The following is a 21,506-nucleotide window of genomic DNA, read 5'->3' as shown; positions in this document are numbered from 1 at the left end:
ATTATGAATAAATTGAATTTATATGCTCTGGAGTTTATGAGAATGTGAAGTGGTCTCATCGAACAACAGAAAGTTCTGAAGGGATTTGATAGAGTAGGTACTGAGAAATCGTTTCCAAAAGTGGAGAATCTAGAGCGACAGGGACCATAGCCTCAGGATGAGGCCAGTCCGTTAGGACTAAGATAAGGATTTTTTTGTGCCTTCGAAGTATTGTGAATCTTGTCAATTGTATACCAGAGCCTCCAATAAGAATATATTTTAGATAGATATTTAATCTCTGAAGGAATCAAGGGATATTGAGAATGGGCCATAAAGAATGGCCATAAGACCACAAAACAAAGGAGCAGAATGAGGCCATTTAGCCCATCGAGTCTAATCCGCTATTTGATCGTGGCTGACATGTTTCTCAATGCGATTATCCTACCTTCTCCCCATAACCCTTGATCGCCTTTCTAATCAAGAGCCTCTCCACCCATGATTATTAGGAATGAAGGAGTAAGCTTGAGGGGCAGAATAGCCTCCTCTTGCACCAATTTCCCATGCTCCAATGGTCCAGCTTTCAGGGTGATTCCAGGAGGAAATTCTAATAAAGTTTGCAAATGGCTCATCCCAGCCCAAAGTCTCAAAATGGGGCCACATGAACTTGTACAAAGGTTTTGGGAGAAGGGCACAACTTGATACTTATTAATTATGACAACAGTGCCATCTGGTGACCAAAATAGAGATGACATGAATGTAACTCCCAGAGAAAAGCCATAAAGTGGAGGTGTCAGTTTTGGACTGGGGTGAACAAGGTCAGAAATCATGCATAAAGCCACCTGGCGAAGGGGCTACGCTCCAAAAGCTTGTGTTTTTGAATAAACCTGTTGGATTATAACCTGGTGTCGTGTGATTTCTGACCTTATCCACCTGAGAAAGAATATCTGAACTAGATTTATACGATTACAGCATTTTACAGTACAGAAAGAAGTCATTTGATCTATCCTGCCTCCATTGGCTCCTGAAAGAGTCACCCAGCTAGCCCCATTCTTCAGCTCTATCTCTAGAGCCCTTTAAATTCATCACTAAAATCGGGAAATGCTGGAAACACTCAACCGCTCAGTGAGCGGCTACAGACAAAGATACAGAACTAACTCTTCAGGGATATAGCCTTTTCATGTATGAGGTCTGGCCCGCTGAGGTTTTCCAAGAGTAAAAACCCACTGTGTTTGATTCGTAGTGCAATGCAGCAGTGAGTCACTGAAGGAAGAGGCTGTGGGCTTGACAGTCAGTCAATGAATGGTGACTAACATGATCCATGTCTATAGATTGAATCGTACTTGGGATAATGGTTAGTCTGCCATAATCATCTACCTCTGCTGTCAGCATCTTTGTATAGAGCCTGTGGCAGCCATTAAACCAATCATTTGAAACAATGAATCACAGAATCACCACATTATTACGGTGCAGAAAGAGGCCATTGAGCCCATCATGCCTGCACCGATTTCTATTATCTAGTGCCAATCTTCTGCCTTTTCCCTGTATCTCCACTCATAATTTCAGTCCAAGTAGTCATTCAATACCCTTTTGAATGAGTTAACTGAACTGCACCAATTTCAGTGCATTCTATACCCCAACTAATTGCTACGTGACAAAAGTTTTTTTTTCGCACATCGCTCTTGCTTTATTTCGCAAATCATTTTAAACCTACACCGTCTTGCTCTTTTTTCTTTCATGAATAGGACAGGATGTTGCCTGGAATGTAGGGTTTGAGTTATAGGGAGAGGCTGTAAAAGCTGGAACTTTTTCACTGGGGCATGGGAGGTCGAAGGGTGACCATATAGAAATTTGTGAAATCATGAGGGGAATAACTAAGATGAATAGCAAGAGTGTTTTCTCTAAGGTGGGAGAGTTCAAAACTACGGGCATGTTTTTAAGATGAGAAGAGAAAGATTTCAAAAGGACATGAGGGTCAATATTTTTACAGAGTGTGGTTCGTGCGTGGAATGACCTGCTGGAATAAGTGCTGAATGCGGGTACCTTTAAAATGTTTAAAACACATTTAGATAATTACATGAGTAGGAAATGTTTGGAGAGACATGGGTCAACTGGCCAGGCATGTGGGACTAGTTTACCTTGGGAACAGAGTTGGTGTGGACGGGCTGAGCCAAAGGGCCTATTTCCATGCTGTATGACTCTATGGCTCTATCTAGGCTGTCCAGCCCACTCATGAATTTGGAAATCTCTAACAGATCTCCTCTCAGACTTCTTCTCTCCAAGGAGAACCATCTCAACTCCTTAAATCTATTCTCATAACTGATATTTTTCATTCCTGGAACCGTTATTCTATATCACTTTCACACCCAGTCTCCAATCCATTCCCACCCCTCCTATAATGTGGTGCGCAGTGCTGTACACAATACTCCAGCTGAGATTCAACAATTGTCTTATACAAGTTCAGCATTACCGCTTTTCTCTTATACTTTTTGGCCCTATTCAAGTCGTCACCATAGCCCTACCATACATAGGGCTGGTCTCTCATCAGAGAGAGAAATGACCATATCTCACCAAGCAGAGAGTTTGAGAAGGAAAGTACTTCATGGTGACCTTGGGAATTGAACCCACGGTGTTGGCATCACATTGCTTGGCAAACCAACCATCCAGCCAACTGAGCCAAACCAACACCCATGACCCTATTAATAAAACTCAGGACACTATTACTTTGTCCACCCGTTGTGTTATCCTCAATAAACTGCACATATACACCCTTCTGCTTCTGCTGACTTGTATGTCCTAGAAAAAGATACAATTGAAATACCTGAAGTCAAATATATTCATCATGCACTGACAGAGAAAAAAAATACTTCACCTACGTCCTGACAAAGTGAGAGCTGTGGTAGAGGTGCAGTAACTAATGAGTGTGAAAGCAGTGCATCTTGTGGTACACACTGTACTGACATTGTGTGCCAGTGATCGAGGGAGTGAATGTAGAAAGTTGATGGATAGGGTATGAATAAAGGCCGCTTTGTCCTTGATGGTGTGCAATATCTTGAGTGTTGTTGGAGCTTCAATCATTCAAGGAAGAGGTGACCATTCCATCACACTCTTGTCTTGTAACTTGTATATTCTGCGCAGGCGCTGGGAAACAGAAGGTTAGTTATTTGCTATAGAATACCCAATGCCTGACATTGTGTTGCAGCCACTGTATTTATCTGGCTCTTCTAATTTTATTTCTGGTCAATGGGGATTCTGTGTTGGCAATGTCATTTAAAATCAAAGACAAATGGCTTGATCTTCTTACTGGAAGTGATCAATATTTACATGTGCATGCAGACATACCTGTTAGAAGGAGGAGTAGGCTGTTCAGCCCCTCGAGCCTGCTGTGCTGTTCAATAAAATCCTGCATGATATGATTGTAACCTCAAAATACCATTCTTGTCTACAAATGATAATCTTTCAAGTCTTTGCTCGACAGGAATCAACCTAGCTCTGCATTAAAAATATTTCAGCCTCCACCACCTTTTCAAGAAGTTCCACAGACTTGGGGACCTTTGAGGGAAAATATCTTCTACAAGTGCAGGTCAGATGCTCAGAATATTGCGATGAGTATCTCACCTCCCAACTCACCAGAGCCTATCCACCACCTGCAAGTCAGGACTGTGATGGATTACTCTGCAGTTGCCTGGATGGCACAGCCCCAACAACACTTAAGAAGCTTGACACCATCTAGGAAAAAGCAACTAACATGATTGGTACCACATTGTCAAGCATCCTCTCCCTTCGCCACTAATGTTCAGTAGCAACAGTGTGTATTATCTACAAGATGCACTGCAGAAATTGATTTAAGATCTTTAAGCAGCACCTTCCAGACTCACAACCACCTCCATCCAGATGGACAAGGACAGCAGATTCATGGGAATGCCACCACCTGCAAGTTTCCCTCTGAGTCACTCACCATCTTGACTTTGAAACGTATCACTGTTCCTTCAACGCTGTTTGGTCAAAACCCTGGAACTCCCTCCCGAAGGGCAATATGAGTCAACCTACAGCGTGTAACTGCAGCGGTTCAAGAAGGCAGCTCACCACATGCCTTCTCAAGGGCAACTAGGGATGGGCAATAAATTCTAACCGAAAGTAAGGCCCATGTCCCATGAGTGAATATAAGAAAAAAGCAATGTCCAGCAAATCCACTGGTTCCCTGTTATCCACAACCATCATTAAAAAACTTGATTAGGTTGGCCAAACATCATTTGCCTTTTGCAAAACTCTGTTCGCTATGTTAATTATCCAAGTACTCTGTTTTAACTGCTTTAATAACAGCTGGCAATGATTTCTTGATAGCAGACATTAAGGTAACAAGCATGCTATTTTCTGTTCAGAGATAATGGGAATTGCAGAAGTTGGAGAATCCAAGATAACAAAGTGTAGGGCTGGATGAACACAGCAGGCCAAGCAGCATTTTAGGAGCCCAAAAGCTTTTGTGCTCCTAAGATGCTGCTTGGCCTGCTGTGTTCATCCAGCCCCACACTTTGTTATCTCTGCTATTTTGTGTTTTCTGTTCGTCTCTTTTTAATAAAGGTGTTACACTCACTGTCTTCTGGTTTATTGGGACAGCCCTTCTAGATCAAGGGTATTTTGGAAATTTAAAAATAATGCATGGGCTATCTCACTATCCACTTTTTTGAAGACCCTAGGATAAAGTTAGTCAGGAACTGGGCACTTACTGTTCCAACAATTTATTCAGTACCACTTCTCTGGTGAATTTCCTAAGCTTCTCCCTTCCTTCCATTTCTGGATTTATCACTGCTTGTGGGATATTCCTGTTCACCTGCAATTTCTTTATTTTTCAGCGTTAATTTTCCAATCTCACTTTCTATAGGAACAGTGCTCACTTTATTAACTCTTCTTCATACATTTTTAGAAATTCTTCCTCCCTGTTTTAATGTTTCAAGCTAGCTTTCTCTTCCACTCTTAACTTTTCTTCCTTCCTAATTTTTTGGTCAGTCATTGTTTTTTCTATGTTTTGTCCAATCTTCTGACGTGGCAATTATCTTAGAGTCATAGTCGTAGAGACGTGCAGCAGAGAAACAGATCCTTATGGTTCAACTCATCCATGCTGACCAGATATCCTAAATCAATCTAGTCCTATTTGCCAGAATTTGGCCCATAACCCTCGAACCCTTCCTATTTCTGTACCCATCCAGATTTTTGAATCTTGTTATTATAGGAGCCTCCATCATTTCCTCCAGCAGATTATTTCATACATGCACTGCCCTCTGCATGAAATAATTGCCCCTTAGGCCCCTTTTAAATCATTCCCCTCTCACCTTAAACCCATGCCCTCTAGTTTTGGACTCCCTCACCCCAGGGAAAGACCTTATCTATTCACACTACCTGTGCCCCTTGTGACTTTATAAATTTCTATAAAATCACCCCTCAGCCTCCAACACTCCAGGGAAAATAACCCCAATCTATTCAGCCTCCCCCTATAGCTCAAACCCTCCAACCCTGGCAACACCCTTGTAAATAATTTCTAAATCTTTTTAAGTTCCACAACATCTTTCCTATAGCAGGGAAGCCAGAAGTGAACACAATATTCCAAAAGTGGCCTAACCGAGGTCCTGTACGGCTGCAACATGACATTCCAACTCTTATACTCAATACACTGACCAATAAACAAACATCCTCTTCACTATCCTGTCGACCTGCAAATTTACTTTCAAGGAGCAATGAATCTGCACTCCCCAAGGCCTCTTTGTTCAGTAATACTCACTAGAGCCTTACCATGAAGTGTAGAGGTCCTGCCCTGATTTGCCTTTCCAAAATACAACACCTCACATTTATCTAAATTCCATCTGCCACTCCTTGGCCATTTACAATAATATGTTTTTTCTCTTTGTTTGACGCTATCTTTGTCATTTCTATTTAACCACAAAATGGTGAGTCCATCCCTTGGAATTTTTATGACGCATTAGATTATTTTTAGAAAGTGTATGGAATATATCTGCATTTCAAAAAAACCAAAAGAACTTCCGATACGTTAAATCAGAGAGAAAAATAGGAATTGCTGGAGACGCTCATCAGGCCTAGCAGCATCTATGGGCAGCAATCAGAATTAATATTTTGACTTGAGTGACCCTTCTTCATTACTGATGGTAGCGACGAAAATGTCGATTTGTATGCAGAAGACAGGGTGGGGAGTGGGCATAAAGAATAAATGATATGTGGGGTAAAGCCCAAACAGAGAGAAGTGCAGTTACACAAAGGAGTGGATAACATTCTGGCTAGGAGGGTGGTAGCTATTGGTGTAGACTGTTAGTGACGAACAATGTGTAGCGTGGAATAGCAAGCTATATGAAAACAAGGCCTGGTGCGTGGGGTAGAGAGCTAGGACATGGGACAGTTTAGGACCTAAAATTATTGAACTCGATATTTATTCCGGAGAGCTGTAGGGTCCCCAAGCAGAAAATGAGGTGCTGTTCTTCTAGCTTGTGCTGATCTTTGCTGGAGCCCTGCAGAAGGCCTGAGACAGAGATGTTGGCTACGGAACAGGGTGACATGTTAAAGTGGCAGGCAACAGGAAGCTGACCATCTGTTTTGCGAACAGAACACAAGTGTTCTGCGAAGCAGCCACTCAACCTATGCTTCGTTTCCCCAATGTAGAGCAGATCACGTGGTGAGCAGCGAACGTACTCGACTAGATTGTCTGAAGTGCACACAAAGTATCTGGAAGATGCATTTGGACCCTTGGATACTGAGGAGGGAGGAAGTAAATGGGCAGATGTTGGACATTCAGCAGTTACAGAGGAAGGTGCTGTGAGATTGTAGGGGGCTGTTGGGAGTGAAAGAATAGTGGACCAGAATTTCCCTGAGGGAACAATCCCTGTGTAAGGCTAACAAGGGAGAGGAGGGAATATGTGCCTGATGGTGACGGAATTAGGAAAAAATTCGGTTATTTGGCACTTCAAGAGAGCTGTAAAGTTCAAGAAAATCATGATGGATCTGTTTGTGTTCTCGCTTTCATCTCCCCATGTAACTCCAATGAACTTTGATTCTATTGTCTAACAAAAACCTATCCACCAAACAAAAATAAAGAGCAAAGAATGCCAGGAAAAAAAGAAACTAAATCAGAAATTGCTGGAAAATCTCAGCAGAACTGAAGAAGGGCCACTGGACCCAGAATGTTAACTCTGCTTTCTCTCTACAGATGCTTTCAGACCTGCTGAGACTTTCTATCTATTTCTGACTTTGTCACTAAAATCCTCCCCACCTCTGCTTTAAAAATATTCAATGACCTGCCTACACAAAGGTCAGATGCAGAGAGTTTCAAAGTCATGCAATGTATTTTAAAAATTTACTTCAACTTGTTTCGCAAAAGCTCTGAGTTCACCTGTAGAGGATAATAAAATATGAGGCTGGATGAACACAGCAGGCCCAGCAGCATCTCAGGAGCACAAAAGCTGACGTTTCGGGCCTAGACCCTTCATCAGAGAGGGGGATGGGGTGAGGGTTCTGGAATAAATAGGGAGAGAGGGGGAGGCGGACCGAAGATGGAGAGAAAAGAAGATAGGTGGAGAGGAGAGTATAGGTGGGGAGGTAGGGAGGGGGTAGGTCAGTCCAGGGAAGATGGACAGGTCAAGGAGTTGGGATGACGTTAGTAGGTAGGAGATGGAGGTGCGGCTTGGGGTGGGAGGAAGGGATGGGTGAGAGGAAGAACAGGTTAGGGAGGCAGAGACAGGTGGGGCTGGTTTTGGGATGCAGTGGGTGGAGGGGAGCCGGCACCTTCCCCTGCAACTGCAGGAAATGCTAAACTTGCCTCCACACCTCCTCCCTCACCCCTATCCCAGGCCCCAAGATGACTTTCCATATTAATCAGAGGTTCACCTGCACATCTGCCAATGTGGTATACTGCATCCACTGTACCCGGTGTGGCTTCCTCTACATTGGGGAAACCAAGTGGAGGCTTGGGGACCGCTTTGCAGAACACCTCCGCTTGATTCGCAATAAACAACTGCACCTCCCAGTCGCAAACTATTTCCACTCCCCCTCCCATTCTCTAGATGACATGTCCATCATGGGCCTCCTGCAGTGCCACAATGATGCCACCCGAAGGTTGCAGGAACAGCAACTCATATTCCGCTTGGGAACCCTGCAGCCCAATGGTATCAATGTGGACTTCACCAGCGTCAAAATCTCCCCTTCCCCCACCGCATCCCAAAACCAGCCCAGTTCGTCCCCTCCCTCACTGCACCACACAACCAGCTCAGCTCTTCCCCTCCACCCACTGCATCCCAAAACGAGTCCAACCTGTCTCTGCCTCCCTAACCTGTTCTTCCTCTCACTCATCCCTTCCTCCCACCCCAAGCCGCACCTCCATCTCCTACCTACTAACCTCATCCCACCTCCTTGACCTGTCCGTCTTCCCTGGACTGACCTATCCCCTCCCTACCTCCCCACCTATACTCTCCTCTCCACCTATCTTCTTTTCTCTCCATCTTCGGTCCGCCTCCCCCTCTCTCCCTATTTATTCCAGAACCCTCACCCCATCCCCCTCTCTGATGAAGGGTCTAGGCCCGAAACGTCAGCTTTTGTGCTCCTGAGATGCTGCTGGGCCTGCTGTGTTCATTCAGCCTCACATTTCATTATCTCACATTTTATTATCTTGGATTCTCCAGCATCTGCAGTTCCCATTATCGCCTGTAGAGGAAGTGGGCGTCTGGATGTACCAAATGCCTGTCACCATGACTCTCTGAAGAGTCTTTAGTTCAAAGGGTCAGTGCAATTGACCTGGATGCTGACCTCAGCTATCTGCACATGTCTGCAATTCAATTCCATGACGGGAGACAGCGCCCTCCTCCATGGATCTTTCAAAGGCATATGAGCTGCTTACTATTCTGCTGTTTTTGATCCTAATATTAAGGGTACAACCTTAGTTTATTTGTGAAGAAAAAAAAGAGTTAATGTTTTGGGTCGTGTGACTCTTTCTCAGAACTGGTCACTGGATGCTGCTAGACCTGCTGAGCTTTACCAGCAACTTCTGTTTTTGCTCCTGATTTACAGCATCTGCAGTTCTTTCGGTGTTTATTTATTTGTATTTGTCTTGGGTGTGTGCTGTGTGATTCACATCTTGCTAGACATTCCAGGGTAAGTGTGTGAGTAAATAATTTCCCTTGTTTTAACCCATAGCCTTCTGCTTCTGCTGTCTTTTAAATGGACTACTTAGTCAGGGTTTCTAGAGCGCAAAGACTAATTTTTCAAATTTGAACTACACTGATTATGGACAGAAGGGAAGGGGAATTGAGTGTTTCAGTTTATCTCTCTTCCATCTGTAACGCTAACTTTTAAATCATCCTTGAATAAGCTGTCGGTTAATGGTTTCTCTTCCTTCTCCTGGACTGTTTCCTGTGGTATCCCTCAAGGGTTTATTCATGATCCTTGTCAGTTATATTCTTTTGCTTGCAACTTCAGTCAAAAGCACAGTGATAATTTTCATCAATAACTTCTCCAGAAAATTCTGATCATCTTTATTTTCATCTGTAGGCTGATGACACCCAGTTCTACCTGCTACTCTAACATTCGAACATTACGTCTAATTAACCATTCAGAAAACTGAAGTGATTGCTTCTGAACAGTAATGCAAACTCTGTTTCCTAGCTACTGACTGCATCCCTTCACCAGGCAATAGTCTGATATTAAGCCAGTCTGTTCACAACTTCTGCCACTTTTGATTCCAAAATGAGCTCCATCACTAATATGGCCAATTTCCACACCCATTAAGTCTCACAGTCTTGTCCCTCCCCAGCTCATGACCTGATCAAATCCTCAGCCAGGCCTTTCTTCACTCCAAACTGACCTATGCTGATACAGTCCTTGCAGACTTTCTACATGTATCATCTACAACTTGAGGTCACCTGAAACTCCAGTACATTCATAACAATGCATATCACTGTCACAATCAACCCCCCAATGCTTTCTGGTCTGCTTTGACTCCCACTCAAACAGAACCTCTAGTTGAAAATTCTCATTCTGCTTTTCGTGTCACTTTGACCTTGCGCCTCCCTTATCTCGTGTGATCTCCTCCAGGCCAACAAACTTCCAAGATATCCATGCTCCTTTTATGCGGGACACTTTGTGCTTTCCTGGTTTTTAATCACAACACTGTTGCAGTAGCTCCTGAAGTGAACACTTTGAAATACCCTCATTACTCTTCTACTCCTCAGTTTCCTCCTTTTGAAGAAATTCCTGAAACCTTCCCTCTTTTTTGAAGCTCTCAGGTATCTACCCTATACCCATTATGAGTTCAGAGATATACCTAATATTATAATGCACCTGGAAAGTATCTAGGGTTGACACAGTGTGGAGCTGGAGGAACACAGTAGGATGGGCAGCATCAGAGGAGCAGGAAAGTTGACATTTCAGGTCAGGGCCCTTTTTCAGAAATTCATTATTTTCTTCATTTTTTATGAAGAAGGGTCCCGACTCAAAATATCAGCTCTCCTGCTCTTCTGATGCTGCCTGGTCTGCTGTGTTCCTTCAGCTCCACACTGTGTTATGAACAAAAACAAAGTTGCTGGAAAGCTCAGCAGGTCTGGCAGCATCTGTGGAGGAGAAAGCAGAGTTAACGTTTCAGGTCTGGTGACCCTTATTCAGAACTGATGGTAATACACTGTATTATCTCAGGCTCCAGCATCGGTAGTTCTTACTATCGCAGGATGAAGTATCTAGGGATGTTTTGTTATGCTCATAGAAATATCTCAATATAAGTTGTTCTTATTGTTATCCCTAATTGCCCCTAAAATGTGTTGGGAAGTTACCATCTTCCATATGGCAGCGTCGTCTACTCGTCCATCCAAAAGAGTGACATGGCGTATGACTGAAGGTCACAAGTTTAGAATCCCTACAGTGTGGAAGCAGGTCATTCAACTCATTGAGTCCACACTACCCCTCTGAAGAGCATCCCACCCAGACCCATGCCTCTAGCCTAGCCTTGTCGGCCCAAATTTCCCATGGCTAGCCCAACTATCTCTGTACACTATGGGCAATTTAGCACGGCCAATCCACCTAGCCTACACATCTTTGGACTGTGGGAGGAAACCCAAGCAGACAGGGGAGAATGTGCAAACTCCACACAGACAGTCACCTGAGGGTGGAATTGAACCTGGGTCCCTGGTGCTGTGAGGCAGCGATGTTAACCACTGAGCCACTCTAAGCTGGAGCTGATCATTTCAAGGTGTCATTAACATCATCCCAACATGTCGGAAGTAGGCTAGACTGGATAATGATTCCTTCCCTGGTGGGCATTAATGAACCAGATGGAATTTTACAACAATCTGGCTGTTTCATGTTACTGTTGATGATGCCTTTTCTGTACTTCCAGTTCTAATAGTTTATTGAATTTGAACTCACCGCTGCTGTAGGGAGGTTTGACTTTGTAATAATAGGATTTTTGTCACGTCCAGCAGCATAGCCATAGATTACCAGGCCAATGCTTCCAATGAAAGGTATTGTCCTCGTGTGGTGGAGTGTGAATTGAAATCAATGCTATCAGAAGCTATGAAAATGCAAACAGAGTAGATAAGCAAAAGAAATGATTGCAGAATCAGACAAGGAAGTGGCTCCTTACTGGTGTAGACATCAGCACAATAAATTCATCATTCAATCTTTCTCACAAACCTGTGTTACAGATGGAATATTTAACATATAGAACATAGAACAGTACAGCACAGAACAGGCCCTTCAGCCCACGATGTTGTGCCGACCATTCATCCTCATGTATGGACCCTCAAATTTCTGGGACTATATGCATGTCCAGCAGTGTCTTAAATGTCCCCAATGACCTTGCTTCCACAACTGCAGCTGGCAACGCATTCCATGTTCTCACAACTCTCTGTGTAAAGAACCCACCTCTGACATCCCCTCTATACTTTCTTCCAACCAGCTTAAAACTATGACCCCTCGTGTTAGCCATTTCTGCCCTGGGAAATAGTCTCTGGCTATCAACTCTATCTATGCCTCTCATTATCTTGTATACCTCAATTAGGTCCCCTCTCCTCCTCCTTTTCTCCAATGAAAAGAGTCCAAGCTCAGTCAACCTCTCTTCATAAGATAAGCCCTCCAGTCCAGGCAGCATCCTGGTAAACCTCCTCTGAATCCTCTCCAAAGCATCCACATCTTTCCTATAATAGGGCGACCAGAACTGGACGCAGTATTCCAAGTGCGGTCTAACCAAAGTTTTATAGAGCTGCAACAGATCTCACGACTCTTAAACTCAATCCCCCTGTTAATGAAAGCCAAAACACCATATGCTTTCTTAACAACCCTGTCCACTTGGGTGGCCATTTTAAGGGATCTATGTATCTGCACACCAAGATCCCTCTGTTCCTCCACACTGCCGAGAATCCTATCCTTAATCCCGTACTCAGCTTTCAAATTCGACCTTCCAAAATGCATCACCTCGCATTTATCCAGGTTGAACTCCGTCTGCCACCTCTCAGCCCATCTCTGCATCCTGTCAATGTCCCGCTGCAGCCGACAACAGCCCTCTATACTGTCAACGACACCTCCAACCTTCGTGTCGTCTGCAAACTTGCTGACCCATCCTTCAATCCCCTCATCCAAATCATTAATAAAGATTACAAACACCAAGGACAGAGCCCTGTGGAACCCCACTCACCACTGACTTCCAGGCAGAATATTTTCCTTCTACTACCACTCGCTGTCAGCTGTTGGCCAGCCAATTCTGTATCCAAGCAGCTAAGTTCCCCTGTATCCCATTCCTCCTGACCTTCTGAATGAGCCTACCATGGGGAACCTTATCAAATGCCTTGCTGAAGTCCATATACACCACATCCACAACTCGACCCTCATCAACTTTTCTAGCCACATCCTCAAAGAACTCGATAAGGTTTGTGAGGCATGACCTGCCCCTCACAAAGCTGTGTTGACTGCATTTGATCAAGCCATGCTCTTCCAGATGGTCATAAATCCTATCCCTCAGAATCCTTTCTAACACCTTGCAGACGACAGATGTGAGACTTACTGGTCTGTAATTGCCGGGGATTTCCCTCCTTCCTTTCTTGAAGAGAGGAATTACATGTGCCTCTCTCCAGTCCTCAGGTACGACTCCAGTGGAGAGCGAGGATGCAAAGATCTTCGCAAGTGGCAAAGCAATTGCATTTCTCGTTAACCAAAGCAGCCGAGGACAAACCTGGTCCGGGCCTGGCAACTTGTCAATCTTAACGTTTGACAAAATTTTCAGCACATCAGCTTCCTCTATCTCTATCCATTCCAGCATGCACACCTGCTCTTCAAAGGTTTCATTCACTACAAACTTTGTTTCTTTCGTAAAGACAGAAGCAAAAAACTCATTTAGGGCTTCCCCTACCTCCTCAGACTCCACACACAAGTTCCCTATGCTATCCCTGATCGGCCCTACTCTTTCTTTAACCATTCTCTTATTCCTCACATAAGTGTAAAATGCCTTTGTGTTCTCCCTAATCTGTTCTGCCAAGCCTTTCTCGTGCCCCCTCCTGGCTCTCCTCAGACCATTTTTGAGCTCTTTCCTCACCTGCCTGTAATCTTCTAGAGCTGAGTTTCACCCTAGCTTCCTCCACCTTATGTAAGCTACCTTCTTCCTTTTGACGAGAAGCTCCAACGCTCTCGTCATCCAAGGTTCCTTTATCTTACCCTTTCTTGCCTGTTTCAGAGGGACATATTTATTCATCACTGGCAACAACTGTTCCTTAAACAGTCTCCACATGTCTATAGTGCCTTTACCATGGAACAATTGCTCCCAGTCCATGCTTCCTAACTCATGTCTAATCGCATCATAGTTTCCTCTTCCCCAATAAAATATCCTCCCATTTTGCCTAATCCTCTCCTTCTCCATAGCTATGTAGAATGTGAGGCAGTTATGGTCACTATCACCAAAATGCTCTCCCACCACAAGATCTGATACCTGCCCCGGCTCGTTTCCGAGCACCAAGTCTAGAATGGCCTCTCCTCTCGTCGGCCTGTCAACATACTGCGTTAGGAAACCCTCCTGAACACACCTTACAAAAACAGCTCCATTCAAATCTTCTGCTCGAAGGAGGTTCCAATCAATATTAGGAAAGTTAAAGTCACCCATTACAACAACCCTACTACGTCCGCACTTTTCCAAAATCTGCCGACCTATGCTTTCTTCAATCTCCCTGCTGCTATTGGGGGGCCTGTAGTAAACCCCTAATGACGTGACTGCTCCCTTGCTGTTCCTAATTTCCACCCATGCTGACTCAGTAGGCAGATCTTCCTCAATGATGGAAGCTTCTGTAGCTGTGATTCCCTCTCTGATTAGTAGTGCTACACCCCCTCCTCTTTTTCCCCCCTCCCTATTCTTTTTAAATGTTCTAAACCCTGGAAGATCCAGCAACCATTCCTTCCCATGAGAAACCCATGTCTCTGTTATGGCCACAACATCATAGCACCGGGTACTGATCCATGCTCTAAGTTCATCACTTTTATTCCTGATACTCCTTCCATTAAAGCAAACACACTTTAACCGATCCCTTGGTTCCTTCCCACTAGCTGGTCTACCTCTTGCTACTGCCTCACCTGCATCAACTCTCACCTCCGGTATACAGCTCAGGTTCCCACCCCCCTGCCATACTAGTTTAAACCCTCTCGAACTACTCGAGCAAACCTTCCACCCAGGACATTGGCCCCCTTCCAGTTCAGATGCAACCTGTCCTTCTTGTAAAGGTCCCACCTTCCCCAGAAGGCATCTAGAACATAGGTGCCTTATTCTTGAAAAACTTCAATTACAGAGAAAATGTGGCAAAATTTATCAGGTATAAGTATCAGGACTCAAAGGGCCACATGGCCTGCTATTTCTTTGAATTCATAGGGCTGATGCTCAGGTTCCATGCTTATCATTAACGAGGTGGTAATGGTCTCAAATTCACATTGACTTTATGACCTCATGGTGACGCAACACGGCCATTTTGAAGCAGGTCTATCACCCTATGTTTAAAGCATTTACCTGTTTCAGGATGTTGACACAAAAATCAAGATCCTTCTTCTTCAACTCTTTGACTGAAAGCCATTCTTAATCGCAGCACCACCATATTCACCATGGGTAGGTGCAGGAAACAGGTCTTAAATCCATCTCATTCCCAGAACAGATAGTGAGCTCTATGCAATTGACATCAGTCTATTGACCAGTCAACTGAACCAATCAGACCCTTGAGGAGCCAATTTGCCAAAGGCTTGTTATAGTCTGGAGCTTGGGACAGCGATGGTAGAGGTTCCAACTTCTTCCAGTAGCATTGTTGACCAAAGATGTCCTCCTATTCAGGTGCATTTGAAAGATTTACATGTTGACATTCAATTTATATATGAACACACCTCCCTTGGCCATCAAGTCCTGGAGTGGGACCTGAACCTGGGTCATCTGTACTACTGACAAGGATACCACAAGATTACACGGAATCAAACACTCCATTGTCATTTTAAGTCAGAAATAATCAGAATGCGTGCTGTGCAAACTGCCTCAAACAACCCTGTAACTCATTCATGGCAATGGAGCTACTATTTAGAATGTTATTGCAGAGTTGACAAGGGGACCAAATATTGGTGGGCCTTAAACCAATGGGCTGCATCGCCATGACCCGTTAGGGCATTGCAGCTCTTGAACTCGATTTAACTAAAGCTGGGGCCTCAAACTCTTCATTTCACCTCAGGTCAGTTAACTGAAACTCAGAAATCAATCCTGTTTCCTGAAGATATTAGCTAAATAAGTCAGGTGCATAGCAATATCTGGTTCACCATGCACTAAGCTGAAAATTGCCAACCGAATTTTTAATGCCTGATGTGTCTTGCATACAACGAATCAGGCATTACTGGTTGGAGTGCTGTGCTGACAACGTACATTCATCGAGGAATCACAGGAATGTAGACTGATGCAACATCATAATTATTGTTGACACCGTATTGAAACTTAAGTCGAAGAAAGGCTTTCAATCACAATGGAATGTACCTTTCTGCTCCCTGTTTCATTGCTCAACAATAAACTTTCATTCAGCTTTTTATTTTTACATTTATTCATTTATTCTTTTCATTCTTTCTTTCAAATCTGGAATTAAGAGTCTAATGATGACCATGGATCTGTTGTTGATTGTCAGGAAAAGACCATCTGGTTCACTAATGCCCTTCAGGGAAAGAAACTGCTGTCCTTACCTGGTCTGGCGTACGTGACTCCAGACCCAGAGTAATATGGCTGACTCTTGACTGTCTTCTGGGCAGTTAGGGATGGGCAATAAATGCTGCCCAGCCAGCAATGCCTTCTTCCCATTAATGAATAAAAAATAAATGTGATGGGCATCTCTGGTAAGAGCCAATGTTCATTGCCAGTTCCTAATTGCCATTGAATAGAGGGGCTACCTAAACCAGTTCAGAAGGTACTCAAGGTTCCAGTGAGTTTGCAGTCAAAAACAGACAGAGATATGGTAAAGATAGTAAATCTGCAGTTCCCATTATCACTGATACAATTTTAACCTCACTGCGAAGCCTCTTCCAGGGATGCCTAACCTGAAGAAGTTACCCTCCTCCCTCCGGACCAACCTCAGGGAATCTCTCTCCCACTGCAACTCTCTTGTAATCTCTTCAGCCTTGATACCGCTCGACCATGTCCCTGGACTGACCTATCCCCTCCCTACCTCCCCACCTATACTCTCCTCTCCACCTATCTTCTTTTCGCTCCATTTTTGGTCCGCCTCCCCCTCTGTCCCTATTTATTCCAGAACCCTCACTCCATCCCCCTCTCTGATGAAGGGTCTAGGCCCGAAACGTCAACTTTTGTGCTCCTGAGATGCTGCTGGGCCTGCTGTGTTCATCCAGCCTCACATTTTATTATCTCGGATTCTCCAGCATCTGCAGTTCCCATTATCACTGGTAAAGACAGTAGACTGCTTTCACCCAAGGGCATTAGCAGAGTTAGTGGAGAAGATGGCTCAAGCTGCCTTCTAGAACCACTGCAGTGCATGTGCTATAGATAAATCTACAGGGCTGTGAAAGAGAGAGTTCCAGGTTTTAACCCAGCAACACTGAAGGAGCAGCAACAGATTTCCAAATCAGGATGGTCAGTCACTTGAAGGGGAATGTGCAAGCGGAGGCATTCCCATATATCTACCACCCTTGTCAATTCCTTGTGAAGTCAGAGAATGTAAATTCTACCAGCGGACCCTGCAGGAATTGAGCCCGTGTGCCTAAACGCAAGGTCTCTGAATTACTAGCTTAATGACATCATCACAAAGTAACCACCTCCCTAACTCTCCTCATAACTAAAGACCTTCAGTCCAGGCAACATCCTGCTAAACCTTCTCTGCATCCCCTCCAAAGCCACCAAATCCTCCTGGTAGTGTGGTGACCAGAACTGTAAGCAACATTCCAAATATAACCTGCGTAAAGTTTTGTACAGCTGCAACATAACTTGCCAATGTTTATAGTCGATGCCCTGGCTAATGAAGGCAAGTGTGCTGTATGCTCTCTCGAACACCTGCCTGACTCTCTCAGTTTTATACATTAGAAGTCATAGAATCCCGACAGTGTTGAAGCAGGCCCTTCAGCCCAACAAGTCCATACTAACCCTCAAAGCATCCCACCTTGACCAGTCCCTTTGTAACCCACCTAATCTTCACATCCCTGGACACTATGGGCAATTTAACATGGCCAATCCACCGAGCCTGCACATCTTTGGACTGAAATCAGAGCACCTGGAGGAAACCCACGTAGACACAGGGAGAATATGCAAACTCCATGCAGACAGTTGCCTGAGGCTGGAATCAAACCTGGGTCCCTGGTGCCGTGAGGCTGCAGTGCTAACCACTGAGCCACTGTGCCACCCTGGCATTTATTTTGCTTTTATCCCTTCAAGCTGTGTTGTGCAATTTTGGGAAAGCCTTCACAAGCACAATAATTTGAAATTTCCTTTTGCAGTTTTGCCGGAAGGCACAATATATTTGAAATAAACATCACGTTTGAGTGCTGATGCTCTGTATTCAGCCCTGTTGTCTGCATTCCCTCAAATCATTGGTGAATTCTGAGAGGAAGCTGTAGGAGGGGAGGAGGTACAGAGGGCGAGGGGCAAGTACTGAAAGAGGAGGGGGTGAGATGAATGGTAATGCTCAGCCTATCACGCACTCCATCTGATGTTCTATCCCACTGATCTCATGGTTTTGCTTATCTGCTCACTGCTGTAAAATGAGAAGCCTCTTCTTTCCAAACGGCTTTATGTTGGTGATGAGAAAATAATTTCTAGATTTAGCAAATGCAATAAAAGTTGTGCACGGTAGTGAGCCTGCTTGAACATGTGCAAGATTAATGCTTTGTTAGTCAGATACTAGCTAAATGTTAACACAGCGACCTTCCACAAACAGTGGTGTGATAATGACTGATCTGTTTAAATGGTGCAGCAATATTAGCCAGGACATTCAGGTAGCAATGTGATCAGCTGCTTGGAAATAGTATCATGGAACCATTTAGGATCAAATGGGAGGGCAAACAGGACCTCGGTTTAATTACCCATTTGAAAAGCAGCACTGTCGTCTAACAGTGCTATGCTCTGACAGTACAGGCAGACCTCAGGTCCCATTCCTTACTCCGTTTGCAAATGTATTTGTACACAGGAACAAAAACAGAAGTTGCTGGAAAAGCTCAGCTGGTCTGGCAGCATCTGTGAAGAAAAAAAATCAGAGTTAATGTCTCAAAACTGAGGAAGGGTACCCCGTCCAGCAACATTAACTCTGATTTTCTCTTCACAGATGCTGCCAGATCCGCTTAGCTTTTCCAGCAACTTCTGTTTTTGTTCGTGTCCATTTTCTTCCCCACTGATTCATCCTACCCTTTGCGCTGATCAATCCCCTCTACCCCCACCTGCACTCACCTATCACCATCCCACTTACCTTTCCCCAGCCCCACACCTCCTCCCTCTATTTATTTCCCAGCTCCCTTTCCCTCCCCCATATCTTAAGAAGGATCCTGATCCAAAACGTCAACTTTCCTGTTCCTCTGATGCTGCCTGGCTGGCTGAATTCTCTTCCTTCTTCTTATCTCTTCCTTTGAAGTTTGATTTTTTTTGAGGTTCCGCACCCGAGTCTTTTTTTAAACAAAATTCTTTCATTTAATAGAGACATTACTGGCAAGGCTGGCATCTGTTGCCCATCCGTAACTATCCTCGAAGTGAGTGGACTGCTAAATCCTTTCAGAGGACACGTTAAAGCCAAATAGATTGCTGTAAATTTGCAAATTAAGAGCTAGATTTCTTTCCCTAAAGGAAGTGAGCCTATTGGTTTACTTGACATTCCATGATAATTTACAGTACCGTTACTGAGATGACCTTGAGACCACACTCAGAAGATTTATTAATTGTATTTTAATTTCCCTTTCTGGGGAAGGGTCATCGGACCTGAAACGTTAACTCTGAATTTTTCCTTCACGGATGCTGCCAGACCTGCTGAGCTTTCCCAGAAACTTCTGTTTTTGTTCCTGATTTACAGCATCTGCAATTCTTTCGGTTTTTAAAAAGATGGACAGGTTGTGTCTGGTCAAGGAAGTGGAGATGAGAGGGAGAGTTGGTCATGGGATGATGCCGGCAGTGGGAGATTTTAAAAAGTGGTGAATTCCATGTCTAGGCCATTGGGCTGCAGGTTCCCGGGGAGGAATATGGGGGGCTGCTCCTCCAGGTTCCGGGTGGTGTCATTGTGGCACTGGAGGGAGCCCAGGATGGACATGTCATCCAGGGAGCGGGAGAGGGAGTTAAAATGGCTGGCCACCAGAAGATAACAAGGTGTGGAGCTGGATGAGCACAGCAGGCCAAGCATCATCTTAGGAGCAGGAAAGCTAACGTTTTGGGCCGAGACCCTTCATCAGAAATGGGGGAGGGGAAGAGGGTTCTGAAATAAATAGGGAGAGAGGAGGAGGCGGATCGAAGATGGATAGAGGAGAAGATAGGTGGAGAGGGGACAGACAAGTCAAAGAGGCGGGGATGGAGCCAGTAAAAGTGAGTGTAGGTGGGGAGGTAGGGAGGAGATAGGTCAATCCAGGGAGGACGGACAGGTCAAGGGGGTGGAATGAGGTTTGTAGGTAGGAAATGGGGATGCGTCTTGAGGTGGGAGGAAGGAAAAGTGAGAGGAAGAACAAGTTAGGGAGCTGAGCTGGTTTTGGGATGCACTGGGGGAGGGGGAGATTTTGAAGCTTGTGAAGTCCACATTGATACCATTGGGCTGCAGGGTTCCCAAGCGGAATATGAGTTGCTGTTCCTGCAACCTTCGGGTGGCATCATTGTGGCACTGCAGGAGGCCCAGGGTGGACATGTCATCTAAAGAATGGGAGGGGGAGTTGAAATGGTTTGCGACTGGGAGGTGCAGTTGTTTATTGCGAACTGAGCGGAGGTGTTCTGCAAAGTGGTCCCCAAGCTTCTGCTTGGTTTCCCCAATGTAGAGGAAGCCACACCGGGTACAGCGGATGCAGTATACCACATTGGCAGATGTGCAGGTGAACATCTGCTTGATATGGAAAGTCTTCTTGGGGCCTGGGATAGGGGTGAAGGGGGAGGTGTTGGGGCAGGTATAGCACTTCCTGTGGTTGAAGGGAAAAGTACCGGGGGTGGTGGGGTTGGAGGGGAGTGTGGAGCAGACAAGGGAGTCACTGAGAGAGTGGTCCCTCTGGAAAGCAGCTAATGATGGGGAGGGAAAAATGGCTTGCGTGGTGGGGTCAGATTACAGATGGCGGAAGTGTCGGAGGATGATGCGTTGTATCTGGAGGTTGGCGGGTGGTATGAGAGGACTAGGGGGCTTCTGTTTTGGTGGTTATTATGGGGATGCGCTGTGAGGGATGAGTTGCGGGAAATGCGAGAGACACGGTCGAGGGCTTTCTCGACCACTGCAGGTGGGATGTTGCCGTCCTTGAAAAATGACGGCATCTGAGATGTACAGGAGTGGAATGCCTCATCCTGGTAGCAGATGCGGCGGAGGTAAAGGAATTGGGTATAGGGGATGGCATTTTTGCAGGAGGGTGGGTGGGAGGAGGTGTATTCTAGGTAGCTGTGGGAGTCAGTGGGCTTGAAATGGTTATCAGTTTCTAGGTGGTTGCCCGGGATGGATACAGAGAGGTCCAGGAAGGTGAGGGAGATGTTAGGCATGGCCCCCGTGAACTTAAGGTTGGAGTCGAAGGTGTTGGTGAAGTGGATAAACTGTTCGAGCTCCCCGTGGGAGCGCGAGGCGGTGCTGATACAGTCATCAATGTAACTGAGGAAGAAATGGGATTTAGGGCCAGTGTAGGTACGGAAGAGGGATTGTTCCACAGAACCTACAAAGAGGCTGGCATAGCTTGGGCCCATGTGGGTGCCATGGCCACCTCCTTTGTCTGTAGGAATGGGAGGAATTGAAAGAGAATTTGTTGAGAGTGAGGACGAGTTTGGCTAGATGGATGAGGGTGTCGCTGGAGGGGGACTGGGTGGGCCTGCGGGAGGAAGAAGTGGAGGGCCTTTAGGC

Source organism: Stegostoma tigrinum, chromosome 12 (assembly GCF_030684315.1).
Source record: "Stegostoma tigrinum isolate sSteTig4 chromosome 12, sSteTig4.hap1, whole genome shotgun sequence".
Taxonomy (NCBI): domain Eukaryota; kingdom Metazoa; phylum Chordata; class Chondrichthyes; order Orectolobiformes; family Stegostomatidae; genus Stegostoma; species Stegostoma tigrinum.
The sequence above is the reverse complement of the archived record's forward strand: the minus strand, read 5'-3'. Positions refer to the sequence as shown.